Source organism: Rhinichthys klamathensis, unplaced genomic scaffold, assembly GCF_029890125.1.
Source record: "Rhinichthys klamathensis goyatoka isolate OS25496 unplaced genomic scaffold, OSU_Roscu_1.1 h1tg000103l_1, whole genome shotgun sequence".
NCBI lineage: Eukaryota > Metazoa > Chordata > Actinopteri > Cypriniformes > Leuciscidae > Rhinichthys > Rhinichthys klamathensis.
Window position 1 is genome coordinate 4,648,012 of NW_026606642.1, and position 18,002 is coordinate 4,666,013.

General features: G+C 41.6%; 1 protein-coding gene and 1 long non-coding RNA gene across 2 annotated transcripts in view; one reads left to right on the plus strand and one right to left on the minus strand.

Moving 5' to 3' along the window:
* LOC130086932 (ribonuclease-like 3) overlaps window positions 1-18,002 on the minus strand; it is a 153,881-nt gene that overhangs the window by 54,685 nt on the left and 81,194 nt on the right. The gene's annotated exons all lie outside the window — the stretch shown is intronic.
* Window positions 17,752-18,002, plus strand: part of LOC130086963 (uncharacterized) — an 80,237-nt gene continuing 79,986 nt past the window's right edge. The window contains exon 1 of the long non-coding RNA XR_008807298.1: window positions 17,752-17,790. This is a non-coding gene — a long non-coding RNA (uncharacterized LOC130086963). The remainder of the gene's footprint in view (window positions 17,791-18,002) is intronic.

Here is an 18,002-nt window from a genome sequence, read left to right on the forward strand (position 1 = left end):
TCATAATTATTGCATAAATATTAATTATTTTCATAAAATTCTCTCAAAACACAAAAAAAGAAAAAGAAAAAATATTATTGAACAAAAATAAATTTAATTGATTTTACTGAAAAAAAATAAAAATTGATTTCAGGGGTCCGGTCACTTTTGACCGCGAAGGTCTTGAGTGTGACTGGAAAACGAAGAACTCCAGAGGGTTAAAATAGAACGTTGCGACTTCCGACTCATTTCGCCAGATCGGGTCACATATATATATATATATTATATTATATTTATTTTTCAAAAAGCTTTGGCTGAGAGTGCCGCGTTTGGTCCCACTGTCCAGCAGGGGGAGCGCGAGACGCGATACTCTGGTTTGCTGCGCCTATGCGATGAGCTCGTGGACGGCCGGGGCTGCTCCCGCCCAGCAGCCCCGTGGACGTGAACTTTTAATTGAAGAAACCTTTTAAAAGCTGCTGCCTGCTTCTTTTCTTCCTGAAATTATCAATGACAGTATTAACTAAGTCACTGAATAACCCCGCAGGGGAGAGAGGATCATCTAAAAGAAAGCTTCTCTTTCTGTTTCATGTTGGAAAAAATCATTTTACCACAAATCGGCAGCCTGACGCAGTTCTCGAACCACGTCAGTACTGCCTAGGGTACCACTGTGAGTACCACTCACGCTCACATCCTTTAGCAAATCAGCCTGGTATGCCTGCAATATAGACATTGTATGCAGACACGACGCAGCCTGACCTGCCGCGAAATACACTTTACAAAGCCGAAATATTTCATAATGGCTTGGAAAGTAATGCCGGTGCTTTAAATGACAATGCAGCCTCGGAAGAGAGATAGCTCGCAAGCGTCTCTTCTACCCGCGGCAAAGCGCCGTCTTTTCTTTTCAAAAACCTAGCCCCTGCTAAATCTGAATATGTGAATGATTGGGGGCTAAAATTATATCACAAGCCTGCTTCTTCCATAATCTCGACACCTCAGTATGGAGATCATAAAAAAAACCGGCAAGCACCGGCATGGAGGTTGCACACGGGAAGGGAGAAATCTTTCATCTAACTTAGATTTAATAACAGACTCCTGCCTAGCCACTGGCCACTCAATGCTTAGTTTTGATACAGCTCGAGTGAGAACCTCCATGAGCTCTTCGCTTTCGGGAGTGTTAGGTGGCGAGTCCTCCACATCTCCCTCGTCAATACTGCTATTTTTATCTCCTAGTTTTTATAACTAACGTTAGACAGTTGCAGTACTGGTGCCTCAGCCCGGGCGGAAGAAACCGCAGAGCGTGCTTCCAAACCGGGCTGAGATACTGGATCTAACAGGTAAAGGCAGAGATAAGGCAGAGCCCGTCTCTAACCCCGCTGAAAGATCCATTTGCGATCCCCACGATAAGCGTCGCCGCTCAGCCTCGGCAGAAGCGGGACTCGAACCGCGGGGAGCGCGCACCGAGCACTCTCCTCAAAGAGCGCCCGGCGGGAGCGGAGCGTCCATAAAGGCAGACGCTCGCAATGCTCGCAGCCAGCCCCCTCGAGAGCTGACTGGGCATGCTGCACTCCCGAACAAACAACACAAAGAACGTGTGTATCCCCGCCCGTTAGATAGTGCGAGCAGGGAGGAACACACTTCTTAAATGCCGTTCGCTCGCCATAGTCTCTCATACAAAATTGTTTGTGTGGTGTAAATGTGATAACTCCTGCCTAGCAAATACTAAGACAGACAGTGTTTACATCTCAGACAGATTCACATATAGCGCGACTGAAGGCACAGAAGCTGATGCGCTTGTGTTTTTGGGGTGCTTTATAGTTTCCTGGTCGATGACGTCACCCGCCTATGACGTTCCGTCTCTCCATTGGGCTGATTCCATACGTGCTTCATGACGCACAACGCAGGGGCGTTCCCACAGCGTTTGACGCAGCTCGAAGTTCCCTTGAAAGGGAACTCTCATTAGAGTATTAGTAGACGGTCTGCTTAATATCTGCAAACTCTTTATTGTGATGCTTCTCCAACAGACATTCGACTATAAGTAACTTTGCTACTTCATGTCAACTTATTCTAACCCTACCAGTTTACTACACTGTAAAATTTGCAATAAATTTTTAAAAGGTGTTTTTATGCATGTTTGGCCTGGGTTTGTATTGCATTTACACTGTTCTGACCACTAGGGGTCACCGTGAAGATGGGGGTCAGATTGTTTCGAAGCCTCGGCACAATATCATTATACTTTTTGCTGTGATCAGTGTAGTCTGGCCACTGCACGAACGATCGCCCCGAGCAGTTCTCCTTTTATCATCGCGGGAGGAACACTTGGAGGCGACGAACTCACGAGATTCAGTGTCCTCTCTGCCCGAGCCGAAGAAGCGCCGAGGCACGAATTAATTATTGATGGTTCGTTCAGGTCATGTCTTTTAAGTGCATATAGAAACTTGGGATCTCACCATCTAACTCCTAAAACTCATTCTTCCTCACTCTCTGTCTTTCTTCAACTTGTATGAATGCGTGTGCGTGTGTTTGTGTTATATTAGATTTATGTGTGTTAGTCATAGGCTTATAATCAATAAAGTATTGTTTGTATTTGAAAAGAGAAGCATTACTTGTGTTATGTGCTTACAGATTTATTGTCTTGAACTTCGATCTAAGTTACCTATGCTTTGACCCTTGATTTATTTCTTAATTTAGCTGTTAGCTGGGAATTAGTCTTTCTTGGCCAAGAAGATATTATATTTCCTAGAATTAATAATTGTTTATGCTTTCCGTTCATTGGATGAACTGACAAACTGATCATACTATTGATTTTGCTACAGTAAATTCTGAAAATAATTCAATTATTAATTATTGATCATAATCCGTTATGAATAATAGTTAATTATATTTATACGTGCGTATAATCGCTACACCACTATATATGTCAAAGCCTTCATTTATAATGTTTTTTTTTTATGTTAATCTTGATACATATTTGAATTTTTTTTTCAAGAGCCAAAAATAAAGGTTGTGTTTTACTGTATTTGCATCTATAAATACAAGCGCTGGGACACGTTCAGTGACGTTCCTGTAATCAGGTGTTTCGGGCCTTTCAACATCATTGTCAGACCCTGACTTGTGTCCCAGCAGCACCGGCCCACAGATCGCTCCTCTAAAGCCACAGCCATCTGGAGGCTCTTTCTGCAGGACCTCCATGGTGGACTTGATGGCTTTCCTCTTCGCAACCCTAGTAATGTCAAGCAGCATGTAGACTTTACACAGTAAAGCCTCTACACACACTTCAATGGGTTTGCAGCGTGCCCTCCAGTCTGCCCTTCTGCACTCCGATGTAACGATCGTTAGTTAGGCACCATAAAACACTCGAATTTAGTTACAATAACTTCAACAATCAACAATTATATACAAGATTACAACATGACCTTTCTCCTAAGTGTATATTAACAAGAATGAACTCACTTTATAGGATGCACGCACACATATAACACTCCAACTTGGATCGGCTCGCATTTCTTCCTCAGAACACTTTGCGTCATCAATTAAAAGGGCAACAAGTCTTAAAGGGGCCACACACGCAAAGCCGTTTGTACAATTAAACAATTGTTTTTGGCACATAAAATACATAATGATCTGCTAAATCCTTAAATTGACCCGTTTAATCCCACCGGTCACAATCCACCTTATTCCTACGCCCCATGATGCTTTGCGCGAATTATGGGTGTAACTTCCGATAAGCTGTAAACAATCAGTGAAAGGCTTGCTTTATGAACGCAATACGTTAAAAAAGTGTCACAATGAGATGACATTAATCGACTCACCCTTCAACCATCGAACATTTAAATGAAATTTAAAAGTTTAAAAGAATCAACAAGGTACTTTCAACAGACCAAAAATAGGCCCAAACGCGCGAGTCTTTGGATAAATATCACTGTAGTAGGCAAATTTATTGTATAACAAGCCTTAATCAAAAATGTTCATTAACTTCAGCATTACTTGACACTATATCAAAGTGATTTCCGTCATTTTGACAGATTATAAATTGCATTTACCTGTGAAAACAAACCTGGAAAGAAATGTGAGGATTTGAGGAGAATAACGAGAGATTCTTCGTGCATTCCAGTGAATTATTATCGTAAATTAAATTCGGGAGAACAGACCACAAATGTGCCGTATATGTTGTACTTTTTTTCATACTTTTACAGCGGATTGCAAAGGAAAAAATAAAAATCATCATGAGGAAAAGAAAGCAGCGACTGAAAAGAGCTCTTGCCATAGATATTCTTGTTATAACATGTCACATTAAAATACCAAGTATAACGTTATTCTCATGATGTCTGAAAATAAATCATGAAGGAAAATTGACAGATCATCCAGTCAAACTGACGGATCAGCTTTATTTGTAGGGCAAGCTTATGATTTGAAATGATTCGTTTCAGCCTTTTTGTATGGAAGTTCCCCAAACCGGAAGTGCCACCCATAATTCAAAACGCAGTAATGTCGTCAGGAATAAGGTGGATTGTGACCGCATCTTTTTTCTTATTTCCGGAAGCTCTAAAAATGTTGTTATTGGCTTTGGTCAAGAAATTCAACTTTTAAATGGAAAAAATAGATTGTCTTGATTAAAATCTATTAATGTCATGTGACTAGTGTGAAAGGTCTCATGACCAGATCAGTATACTTCTTGCTTGCACATCTGGAAGAAGATGTCGTCCTCAGAATACTACAAAAAGTAGTATGTAAAACGTCTTAATTAACAGATAGAACCATCATATTTTGTACATATATTCTTTAAAGGGTCTACTACTGATATATTTTGAGAATTATACTCCTGCATATATATTTTGCTCGTAAGACGTGTAAATTTGTTAACGGTCACAATTGTGACCGGTAGTGTAACACAGTGATTCAATTGAAAACACAGGTTTTGGCTGTTAATCCTATAATGAACGTATGCCACACCTGTGAGGTGGGTGGATTATCTCGGCAAAGGAGAAGTGCTCACTAACACAGATTTAGACAGATTTGTGAACAATATTTGAGATAAATAGGCCTTTTGTGTACATAGAAAAAGTCTTAGATCTTAGATCTTTGAATTCAGCTCATGAAAAATGGGGGCAAAAACAAAAGTGTTGCGTTTAAAATTTTGTTCAGTGTAGTTGAGTATCCCAGAAACTATCAATGTGTTGGACCTTCTAGACACACGTGACCCCCCATTAATTCACATTCCTTGATTTTATTGCACCTAAAAAACAATATAGATTTTAAGATAGTTCTGTCAGGTCCATTAAGTGAAGAACACACAGACAAAAATAATTTAAGAATTTTTATGAATAGATTGCAAACAAGTAGACGGTGGGCCGAACGCTGCTATCTGCTTTAGTTTTTGAAATGATAGATCCTCGAGGATAGAGTAGCTGCTTTTTTCACATAAACTAAATCATTTTTTTATGAACACGTATCCGTTTGTTGGCAGTGTCAAGTCGATCATATTTTTTTGTAAACTAAATTTACGTTTAATAAACGGATGAGGCACACGCGAGGGAGTACTATACATCTAACCAATCAAAAACGAATTCTATCGTCACGTGACTAACGTCTGCCAATAGTATTCGTTCAAAATATAGTACCATTACCACGACTGTAGCGTAGCACATGCGTTCTCTAGCTAGCTAGATCCATGAGTTCACACCATAAAATCTTCTCTAATGAAATCTACACAATCAAACATTTTCCAGCAGGAATCCTATCCGAAGACGAAAAATATTAACAGCGGCATCCAAGATTCCAGGTGTAATGGCTCAGGTAAATAGTACTGCTGTTTATACCTGTCTTATAACGTTAGCTTAGTGCATGAACTCTGTAAACCGTTAACATAATAGGTTATTCCGGATTATGTTTGTATTTACAGGTAACGTTAACGTTACACTAGTTAGAAATGACATACAGATCACAGAGAAGAAAACGTAAACAGAGTTATTCTATCAGGCTGTACAGTAGCGCCATAAATTAGGATATGAAAGACGAGGATTACTAGACAGAGTAATCTCTCTAATCAAAGACTCTGCTTATTACACACACACACTCTGCTTATTACACTCTGCTAATTACACACACACACTCTGCTTATTACACACACACTCTGCTGCTTATTACACTATGCTAATTACACACACACTCTGCTTATTACACACACACTCTGCTTATTACACTATGCTAATTACACACACACTCTGCTTATTACACACACACTCTGCTTATTACACACACACTCTGCTTATTACACACACACTATGCTTATTACACACACACTCTTGCTTATTACACTATGCTTATTACACACACACTGCTTATTACACACACACTCTGCTTATTACACACACAGGGACATGCACAAACATGCCAAATATTTAAAATAAAAGGATTACAATGTAAAAGATTATTATTGTGTACATAAAGATATGGTGGAATCCGGCTTGTCCCGTAGAAGGTCTATCTATAGTAACGTTAGGTTGTGTGTAGTTAATGTAATCGTATGTAGCTAGCTAATAACGTTACATGTTATCTCTTCCATGACTAGCTATTAGGTGATGTAGCTAGTAGATGTAAACTTATATGATAAATGTTATCTTTTCCACTTTAATCTCTGTCTAGAAAAGATAAGGGAAAAACAGAAAAATGTGATGACTGCAGGGACTGTAGTAGTAATGCTTCCAACTTGTTAGCAGATAACACTTGAGATTCAAATTCTTTTAATTGTCAAATAAAACAAACGACATATAATTGTTTGCTATAAATAAAGCTTTTTCCCCCTTTTGTTTAGTGTTTTAATTACTCATGAGTCATGACATACATTTTCTAAAAATGTCAACCTTATTTTCAGTTTCAGCAACTACAAGCTGATACCAAGTTGGATAACCACTTCAATTTACTGCCGAGCCCTAATGGTATGCTTTTATTATTCAAATTGACACAAGGGGCTCTATCTTGCACCCGGCGCAAATGACTTTGTACACTGACACATGTATCATTCCTATTTTGCACACGCGCAAAGCAGACTTTTCCCTCCACAGACACACGTCGGTTAACCAAGAAATACACTTGCGCTCCCCGGGGCGGTTCAGCGCAAAGAGGAGGCGTGTTCCGGCGCAAACTTTCCCTAGTGCTATTTTGCAGTTCCAGAAAACAATTGCGCCACTGACCAGAAAAAACCTAGTCTAAAGTCGGTGGCGCGTTGCGCGTACATTCAGATGCTATTTTAAGCGCGCATGCTTGACCATAATACAGAGTCTGAACAACACGCATACACTGTAGATGATTCTCTCATCTACACAGATGCATTTTACTTTTTGCAAATGATATATTATTATAAGGAAAAATATTAAAACACGAGGAAAATCATTGTTGTGTCCATGACAATTTGAAAAATAGGCATATAAGCTTACACATTTACCCCGATTATTATATGCATGTTTAACCGAAGCTAATTTGGGTGGGTTTGTCCCGTCCCCAATGTCACTTCTCTTTCTTTTACGGCCCTGACGAGAACATCGATCTCCTCGGCTGTGAACCGATTCTGAAGCGCGCCTGGTAAATGCGCCGTTATAATAGTTTTGCGCCATGGAACAAGCGCACCTCGTTCATCATGCTCTTAAAGGGAATGTGATATGACGCTCTTATTGGTTTGCTCCCGTTACGCCCAAACCACACCTATGAATAATGAAGCTACTTCAGACCAACCCCTTTTAGATTTGCGCCAGGCGCAAGAGTCATTTATCCCGCCGGGAAAATAGCAACAGCGCCCAAGACCCGCCCACAAAGTTGCTTGCGCTTTGCGCTTTGACTCTTGCGTTTCAGATCGTTAAAATAGGGCCCAAGGTGTGATTACTGTATGCATTTTAATCTGGGCTCATCTTACACTTTTTTTTTTATTCATTTTTTAAAGTGCCTCATAAATGTAAATCCTCGTTTATTAGACCGTGAACCAATAATTTTACTACACCGTTTACAACTCTGCTAATCTGTTTCCCCAGGTAATCCCAGATCCTCAACCCTGCGAGACATCTTCTTGACCTGATCGGACCAAGCCCTGACACATCTATTCTGCTGAAACAATGAAAATGCCCTTTGTTTTTCAGGGTTCATCATAAAACCCCTTTTACTGTTTTGCTCATCTGATTGATGGAGCACATTTCAGTCGCTATATGTTGAAAAATGTGTCCACTAGATGTCTAGTATGGACAATATGTCGCTGTGTCTATAGAAGCCTTTCTCTTAATAGATCCATAGTCTGGCCTGGCAGGGTTTACATGGGCAGGGTTTATTTTTTGTGCGCATAGTTTCGGAGAGATCTATTTATTGTTGTTAATATGTTAAATGTTCTACCATTGTATATATTACTGCCATATACTACTAAAACCTGCTTGACCAAATAGTTGAATTGTCATTTAGTTATAAAGGTAGTCATGCTAAGATAATAGATATTTAACTTTTATAAGACTAAATATATAATAATTAACTTAATATATATGTTATTACATTATATAATTATATCTGTTTGTTTTTTCACTATTTCTGAGATGTAAATATCAATAATTTATGTTTGGGGTTAAAAAGGATCCTAAGCATTTATACCATGATTTATCCAAACGTATGAGGTCAAACAACTACACTTAACCACAATAAAGCTGCCTTACAACCCTTCAACTTCCTGTACTGTCTTTTCTTTCCTCTTGCTGGCTCTCTCAATATTTCTTTTGTTAGCATACTGCATGTATAATTTTCTATGGTAGCCAACATGAATTGGCACATCTGGAATGTGGCCTTCTGTGATTTCTTATTTTTCCACAGCTTTTTGGGAGATTTGGCTTTCTTTTGTATTTAAATTCACCCACTCTAAAGAACATTGTACAAACTTGATCCAACTTGTTAGTGAAAAGGTGTTAGTGTTGATGTACAGATAGTAACATGCACATAACACTCCATATCCAAGATAAAGTGTCTTATTTGTGTTAGATATATAAATATAGGCCTACTACAATATAACATTGCCGCTATGTCACGCCCGCCCATTTCGGGGTCCTAGTCTGGCCGTCTGCGATTGGTTAGTATTTTTAATGACGTTAAAAACGACAATCCGATTGGCGCAGCTACTAGAGCTGTCCCGCGATTTGCCTAAGAAGATTGACAATCAAAACATACGTTTGTGAAAATATATGATCAAACCAGAATTGCCAACAAATTTTATTTGACTACATATAATGACTTAATATCGCACATGAAAAAAGCGTATACTCTATCGATGGAGATCGATCAACAACACGAAAAACGCGTTCGGCCCACCGTCTAAAATTGATTTTTCTAAATTGAATTTTGGCGGTATAGCTCTGTTCAGGGAGTCCTCTGACCTTTCATGAGCACCATAAAATAGCAGAGAGTCAGAGGACAGCAGCAGCAGCATTAGGGAACGCTCACACAGTTTAGGACTGTGAGAGCTAAAATATCCCCCCCGTGAACAGAGCAGGCAACATGACAAAACAAATGCCACGTTATGCATAAGGAGGAGCTGGGGAGGTGGCGGGCAGCAGAAGCGAGCAGCAAGCATATATGAGCAAGCTGAATGAGCTTTAAATAGGGCGCCTTGTTGAGCTTGGCCATTGAGCAGCGAGGGGAGTTAACCAGCTGAAGCAGATCAGTTGACGGGACAGTGTTATTAGTAAAAGCATTAGCAGCGTCTTGACAACCTGGCCTGCCAGAACTGACGCTGACGCTCAATATATCCATTAACCCTCACCCTGCAAATCATCAGCATGGATCATAACCGAGAACTCCATTGGGTTTCCTATTAGAGAGCAACTTCTAGACAATACAATGACATGTTGAACTGCTTTCTCTGAAACACAATTACTTTGTTTCCTTCTTAGATTTTCCCCTTCAAAAAGGCTCCATTAATCTCACAACTGTGTGAGTGTTTCTTGTGGTGAACTAAGAATGCATTGTGTTTCTGGTAACACTTTATAATACTGTTCCTTCATTAATGAATAACACAAGAACAAATGAGTAACGCACATTCTAACTAACAAGAAACTCTGATTAACAAATTAGTAAGTATACACTCAGTTGAATGTGGTATAGTTCACTATTCTAATCAGTAACTACTATTTAGTTCATACCTCCCAGAGAACGTCTCGGGTTATGACTATAACCCTTGTTCCCTGAGAAGGGAACGAGACACTGCGTCGAGAATCTACACTTTGGGGACGCTCCCTAAGCGTGCGCCTCTGAAGTATGAATGAAACTAATCCAATCCTGATTGGTGTTGCGTCGTGACGTAATATGTGACGGAATACCCAGAAGTATAAAAGTGACACTGTCACAACACACACTAGCCTCGCGATGAAGCAAGACACTCCAAGGCCTCAAGGGGCGTGGCAGAACGACGCAGTGTCTCGTTCCCTTCTCAGGGAACAAGGGTTATAGTCATAACCCGAGACGTTCCCTTTCGAGGGAACTCTACACTGCGTCGAGAATCGACACTTTGGGGAACGAGTGCCCACTAGGCCACGCACCGAATAGGCCTGTCCCGGAGTGAAACTGTTTAGGCACTCAGCAAGGACTGAGCACGTGTGTGCCAGGCGTACTAGGAAGGTGGAGACTGTGGAACCTAATAAAAGTATGTGGAGTAGCCCAACCGGCTGCCTCACAGATCTCCTGTAGAGGAACTCCGGAAAGAAGGGCCCTAGAAGAAGCCATGCTTCTAGTTGAGTGAGCCCTCACGGCTAAAGGTGAAGGCAAATCGCGCACCTTGAAGCCTCAGTAATAGCCTGAACAATCCAAAAACTAATAGTTCGCTTGGATGCCGGGAGCCCCTTCTTAGGTGACCCAAAACATACTAATAATTGGTCCGACCTTCTCCAAGAAGAGGACCTCTCAAGGTACACGCTCAAAGCTCTGACGGGGCAGAGCAAATTAAGCTTCTCTTCTTCTGCCGACACATGAGGTGGAGGATGGAACGCCTGAAGAACTGTAGACCGAGCCGTATTCGATACTTTAGGCACGTAGCCCGGACTCGGGTGCAAAAAAGCTTTACTCTGCCAGGGGCAAACTCCAAGCAAGCTGGTGTACCAGGGCTTGGAGATCTCCCACCCTCTTAAGTGAGGTAATAGCTAAGAGAAAAACCATTTTCAGCGTTAAGTCCTTAGGCGAAGCCGACTGTAGAGGTTCGAAGGGGGCCAGGGACAACCCTTCCAGAACTATTGCCAGGTCCCAGGCAGGAACCCTGGACCTGGTTGCCAGTCTCATCCTCCAAGTACCACGGAGAAAACAAATGACCAACTGGTGCCTCCCCAGAGGCCCATCACTTAAAGGTGAGTGGAAAGCCGCAATGGCAGCCACGTACACCTTAAGCGTGGAAGGGGAGAGACCCGCAGAGAAACGATCTTGAAGAAACTCCAGAACTGAAGCCACCGGGCAGTTAACTGGGTCCAACTCATGTTCTCTACACCAAGTGAAAACACATTCCACTTGAAGCCATATAATCTCCTAGTAGATGGAGCCCTAGAGCTAAGTATGGTTTCAACTACTCCAGCTGATAGACCAGCATTTAGGTACTGAACCCCCTCAGAGGCCAGACCCACAGCTTCCACAGCTCTGGGTGAGGGTGGAAGACTGTGCCCTCTGCCTGAGACAACAGATCCCTCCTCAGAGGAATCTGCCATGGCGGAGCTATCAGGAGTGATATTATGTCTGAAAACCATACTCGGGTCGGCCACCTCGGGGCAACCAGAATGTAGACTGATGCCCTCTTGACGGACCCTCTCCAGGACTCCCGGGAGCAGAGCGATCAGGGGAAATGCGTACAGGCGAAACCTCGGCCAGGCCTGTACCATGGCATCCAACCCCAGTGGGGTTGGATGTGTGAGGGAGAACCAAAGTGGACAGTGGGACGTCTCTCGAGACGCAAACAGATCCACTTCCAATGGTCCAAACCTCTCCTATACTGACTTCACCACATCTGGATGAAGTCTAAATTCCCTGGGCCTCAGCCCCTGCCTCGACAGGATGTCTGCTCCCTGATTCTGAACCCCCAGAATATACATTGCTCTGATAGAGAGTATTTTCCCCTGGGACCAAAGAATGATCTGATGCGCCAGTCTACACAGAGGGCGCGATCTGAGTCCCCCTTGTTGGTTCAAATAAGCTACCACAGACGTATTGTCTGATCGTACTAAGACATGGTAACCATTAATGTCTGGGAGGAAGCTCCTCAAAGCCCTGAACACAGCCATCATCTCTAGACAGTTTATGTGCCAAGAATGATGATGGTCCTGCCACAGACCCCTGGCAAAGCGGCCGTCCATGACCGCGCCCCAACCAGTGAGGGAGGCGACTGTCGAAACGGTTTCCCGGCGACATGAAGCTCCCAGCACTGGCCTGTGGGATAGGAACCAAGGTTTCTTCCAAATTACCAGAGAACGAAGGCATCTGCGCGTAATTCTGACTATATGGAACAGATTCTCCTTGAGGGAAAAAACCCTTGGCTCTCAGCCACCACTGAAGGGGGCCTCATGTGTAGAAGGCCCAAATGTATAATGTTGGATGCCGTTATCATGAGGCACAGCAGTTTTGAAACTGCTTTACAGTGATGGCCTGGCCTAGCTTTATCCCGGACACCATGGCCAGGATGGATTCGATACGAGCGGGAGACATACGTGCCTGCATTGTAACCGAATTCCATTTTATGCCCAGCAGTCTTCTGAGCTGGTTCCAACACATAGTGTTGAATCTCAACCCCCGATTCTAATCTTGACCAAGGACGATATCTCAATGCCGAACTGCCATTCCTCGAGACTGGGCCAATAAGAGCCAGTCGTCGAAGTAATTCAGTGTACAGATGCCCTGAAGCCTCAGTGGAGCCAGAGTCGCATCCATAAACCTACACATGAACATGCGGGGAGAGAGTGCTAGGCCGAACGGAAGAACCCGATCTAAGAGAACCAGCCTCTCGAGACTGGCCTCTGGTGGTTTCCGAGCACCCTTCTCGACTGCCTGAAGCGGAATACCGGCAGGCTGTAGTCGATACGGTTTTCGTAACCATAACTGATGCTCGTTTTTTTATTTTTCGAGGAAAAACGACGCATAGTGCGTTCGCTGGAAAATGATGCGGCCCGAAGCGTCATAGACGGCGGGCAATACACATCGTTTCCGGGCCCCGCTGCAAGAACCACATCCGATCCAGCCTCTCGAGACTGGTCTCTGGTGGTTTCCGAGCACCCTTCTAGACTGCCTGAAGCGGAAGACCGGCAGGCTGTAGTCGATACGGTTTTCGTGACCAGAACTGATGCTCGTCTTTTATTTTTCGAGGACAGACGACGCAGAGTGCGTTCCCTGGAAAATGATGCGGCCCAAGCGTCATAGACGGCGGGCAATACACATCGTTTCCGGGCCCCGCTGCAAGAACAACATCGGTTGCCCTGCAACTGAGTGGACAGCCCCAACATTTAGATCTACCATGCCAAACCAGTCCTCGGATTTGATTTGGTTTCCGATAATGGAAATTGTAAGCCTTTTGAACCTGGATCTCCTCAAAGAACAAGTCAATAGCCTTAGATCTAAAATTGGCCTCAGTCCAACATCCTCCTTTGGAACTAAAAAGTACCGGCTGTAACACCTGGACTTTCTATCTGGTAGGGGAACACTCTCTATGGCCCCTTAACTCCAGTAGAGTCTGTACCTCTTGTTCCATAACCCGAGCCTGTTCTGGAACCCCTGCGGTCGGTACGACCCCAACAAAGCTGGGAGGTCGGTAACCGAACTGCAGTCCGTACCCATATTTAAAAATATTCAGGACCCATAGAGATAATTGGAAGGCGTTGCCATTCTACAAAATCTACTAAGGGAACCAGCCCCTTGGGACCGGCCTCGGGTGTTTCTCGAGCACTATTCTCGACTTCCTGAAGCAGATGACCGGCAGGAAAAAGTCTAGAAAAATTTTGTGATCATAGTCGGTGCCCGGTTGCAAGCTGTTGGGGTGAACGCCACTGTGTGCGTTCGCTGGAAATCGATGTAGCCCGAAACGTTCAAAAACGGCGGGACAACATATATAGTTTTATATATATATATATTACATTTATTTGTATATATATATATATATATATTTATTTTATTTATTTATTCATAAACCTGTCGACGATAGAAGTTACAGCGTCGGAGAACAGGCCAGAAGGTGATAGCGGAGCGTTCAGCAGAAAATATTTGTCTTCCCTTTTTTATACCAGACAAATTAAGCCACTGATGTCTCTCAACCATCATAACTGCTACAATAAGCTATGGTACGTTTAGTGCCATTATACGCCTGTAAAATCGTCTTAGAGTACAGGTGAAAAAGACTGGGTTTTTTTCCCAGGAGAGTTCTTATCTCTGTATTTGTAAGATTAGGGAAAAACAGTTAGCCCGGCGCTGAGGTTGTGACCTGTGCTGCAGGAAACGCTCATCAAGCTTGCTTTCACTAGTCACAACCTCTACCAGCTCCTCATAGCTTTGGCCGTGAACTGGCGCGCCCAAATCACGGTCATCCGCATCAATACTGAGCACATCCACTTCCTCGGAAGCAGAGAGCTCAAGCATTGGGACCTGATCGTGGGCAGGAGAAGCCGCGATGCGGGCTCCTGTACCACTCTCAGGGGCTACGGGATCCTCAGACGAAGAATGAGAAAGTGCCGCAGCAGTCTCATTCTCATCCGTAAGATCCCACTGCGATCCCCGCGATCTCAATCGTCGCGCCGCCTCAACGGACGCGGGACCAGAACCGTGGGGAACGCGAGCCTGACCGTGCTCATCAAAGCACGCCAGCCGGGAGCGCAGCACTCTAATAGGAAGTGCTTCACAGTCTGCACAAACAGCTCCCTTAAGAGCTGCTTGTGCATGCTGTGCTCCCAAACAATTCACACACAAAGCATGTGTGTCCCCACCCGTAATAAAACGAGGGCAAGGATGCACACATCTTTTAAATTGTTCGCTGGCCATTCTGATCAACTGATTGACAAACAACACCAAATAAGACAGACAGTTTCAACACAGAGCGCTTGCTGAAGAGCGAAAGCTAGTGTGTGTTGTGACAGTGTCACTTTTATACTTCCGGGTATGCCGTCACATGTTACGTCACGACGCAACACCAATCAGGATTGGATTAGTTTCATTCATACTTCAGAGGCGCACGCTTAGGGAGCGTCCCCAAAGTGTCGATTCTCGACGCAGTGTAGAGTTCCCTCGAAAGGGAACTACGATATACAGGTTCATAATTAACATGAATAATGCATAATTTATAATAAATGGTAACCCATCAGTAATGAATCAAGTGTTACTACATCATTCTAAAGGAACTACTAATATACAATTTTAATAAAGTTTAATTGTCTAACCTTCTATGTAATTTTTACTCTTCAAAGTGTACACTTGCAGGTGTTGATTATTGTTAATTTACTGTGTTAGGCCCATAAATAATAAGGATAAACAATATTTAAAATGTATATAATTATCTAACATCTGACTATTTAAAAATTAACCAATTGAAGAGGCGAATGAACGTAAGAACATGCACGATCATATCACATCTGCCGTCGAATTATGCGATCGTTTTGATTATACTGCTGTCATATTTTATCTTGAAAGAGATCGTTTTTCATGTTCAAGATGTCTGTAGTAAATACCAAGTATAAGTGTGAGTTGATGGCGATTATAGTTAAATGGCCTATTCTGATGCTAATATTGCTAATCATGGCACAATTGTATTTCACTCTTATTGCAAGTAATATTCCACACAGATTGTATCATTGTTTACTATATTGGAGTCTGTATTATTTACTTATTGTAATTGTTATTTATCTTTGTACAGACCACACACAAACATATGCTCCAGTAAAGACATCAAAGGAAACAACTGTGGTTGACTGAGTTCCTGGGTTCTGATAGGCCTATCCAGGGCGAGTGTTGCTTATCCTACAGTCCTTAAGAGATAACATTCAAATTTCCAATAATAATTTCTCCCTCACACTCTCCCCTTACAAAAAAGTATTCACTTTATTAAGTATCCTTAAGTTAAGTCCAAGTATTTTAAGTATTCTAGTAAGTATTTTAATATCAGTGTACTACACTGTAAAACCTAACAGTTACTTTTAAGTCTAGGCAATTTTGATTACACAACTAGTTTACAACTACGTTTTTCGATTGTACTGCAACTATACTACAAGTGAACTTATAGCTATCCTGATAGTTTACAAGACAAAAACTTGTAGCACATGTTTGCCAGTCTGGCTGAATCTGCTGAAGGTTTAAGGCACTGAAGCACGACTTTCATAAATTGCAGTGAGCACACTAACAGAGACTTGCACGAAGAAGAGCACACCACTGAAAGATATCATTATACATTGTTATATCATTAACATTACATTGTTACACTTTAAGATTTTTTTACATTTATTTTTTAATAAATAGCTGATGTTTTGCACTTGAAATGACATCTGAGTTTAAACAACTGAGATAGAAAAGACAAAAATCTAGTCGAAACAATAGCATTAGTATAAGAGAGACCATATTTAGTGTCCATGATTCCTCTGTCCATCTTTGGTATCTCTCCCCACTTTTTAATTTACAAATGACCATAGGGAATGGTTTGTTACTTATAGTCAGGTTTCTGTAAAATAAAATATAACGCTTAAAATTTAAAAGCATGTGGATCTATTGTAAGAACCATATGTTCCTGCCACCTGTTCCTTCACTAATACAACCATCAGTATCACTGGAGTTTTTATTACAAACCTCACGTGACCTTTAAACACTGGACAGTGCAAACATGACCTTGGCCAATTATCTCATTGATGGGAATTTACCTTATTTGTTATTATATATTGTAATATAGGTAGATTTGCAAACATTCAAACAGAAAAACATTAATGAAGTTTTAATGTTCAGATACCACACCAGAGCACATTTATCTAGATTTTTAAACAATCTCAAATATCGTGTTGTGATTCACACTGTTGATTTGATCGATATTACTGTAAATAGGTGATTGTCAGATCAAGCACATAAGATAACATGTCAACATGTGAATGAAGTCAATGTAAGAACGTGGGGGCTGGGTTTTCTAGGTCTAATTCTAGTTAGGAAATACCGGTAATCATTTAGAACATTTTGCATTAAAATATGCACACATGTCCCTACTTTTCCATGCCTAATATGTCGAAAATGTAAAACATTTCTTGTCTCGTCACACTCAGTTAGGATTAGGCTATACATGAATCAGGTAAATGCATATTTTAAATTCAAAAGGGACATATGTGAGAAAAAAAGTTGTTTGCATCACTGGATGTTACCGTTGGTCGTTGAACATTTATATCGCAAAACAGTTAACATGTAATAAATATTTCGATAAATCATACCTACTCTCTTTCAATGTTAAACTGAGTCTTCACGCTGAAATCCATGCTCTGCTTCTGTGAAAAGTAAAAGTTTGATTTGATCGGCCATTTTTAAATTTGGGGAGACTTGTCCTCGAGAACCACTGGCTCCAAATATTAAAAATGTGGTCATAAATTCTGTTCGTAAATGATTCATTATAATTCATTGATTTTAATGTGTGGATATAAAAAATAAACAAAATGTGAAGTGGTTGATAACTTGTCATTTACACCTTGAAAAAAAAAGAGCAAAGACACAGAAATTAAGTAATTGGATATTTTTCCTTCAATTAGTGTTGTTGAGATGCAAGAGAATCCAGCAGACGAGTTTAAGAGTATAGAGAGTTTTATTGAGGATTACAGACAGGTGGAAAAAACATCTGTGTCTTTCTTCACTCGTCTGTTTTTGCTCATTCTCTACTCACATTAAAGTTTTGTAATGCTCAAAGAGTGTTAACAGAATGATTAAATTCAGTAGACTAGCTGAATCTGCACATGAAAAGCACAATTACACACAGAGACACGCATGAAGAAGTGACGAATATACCATCAACTTAGAGAAATATTGTAAAGATATTT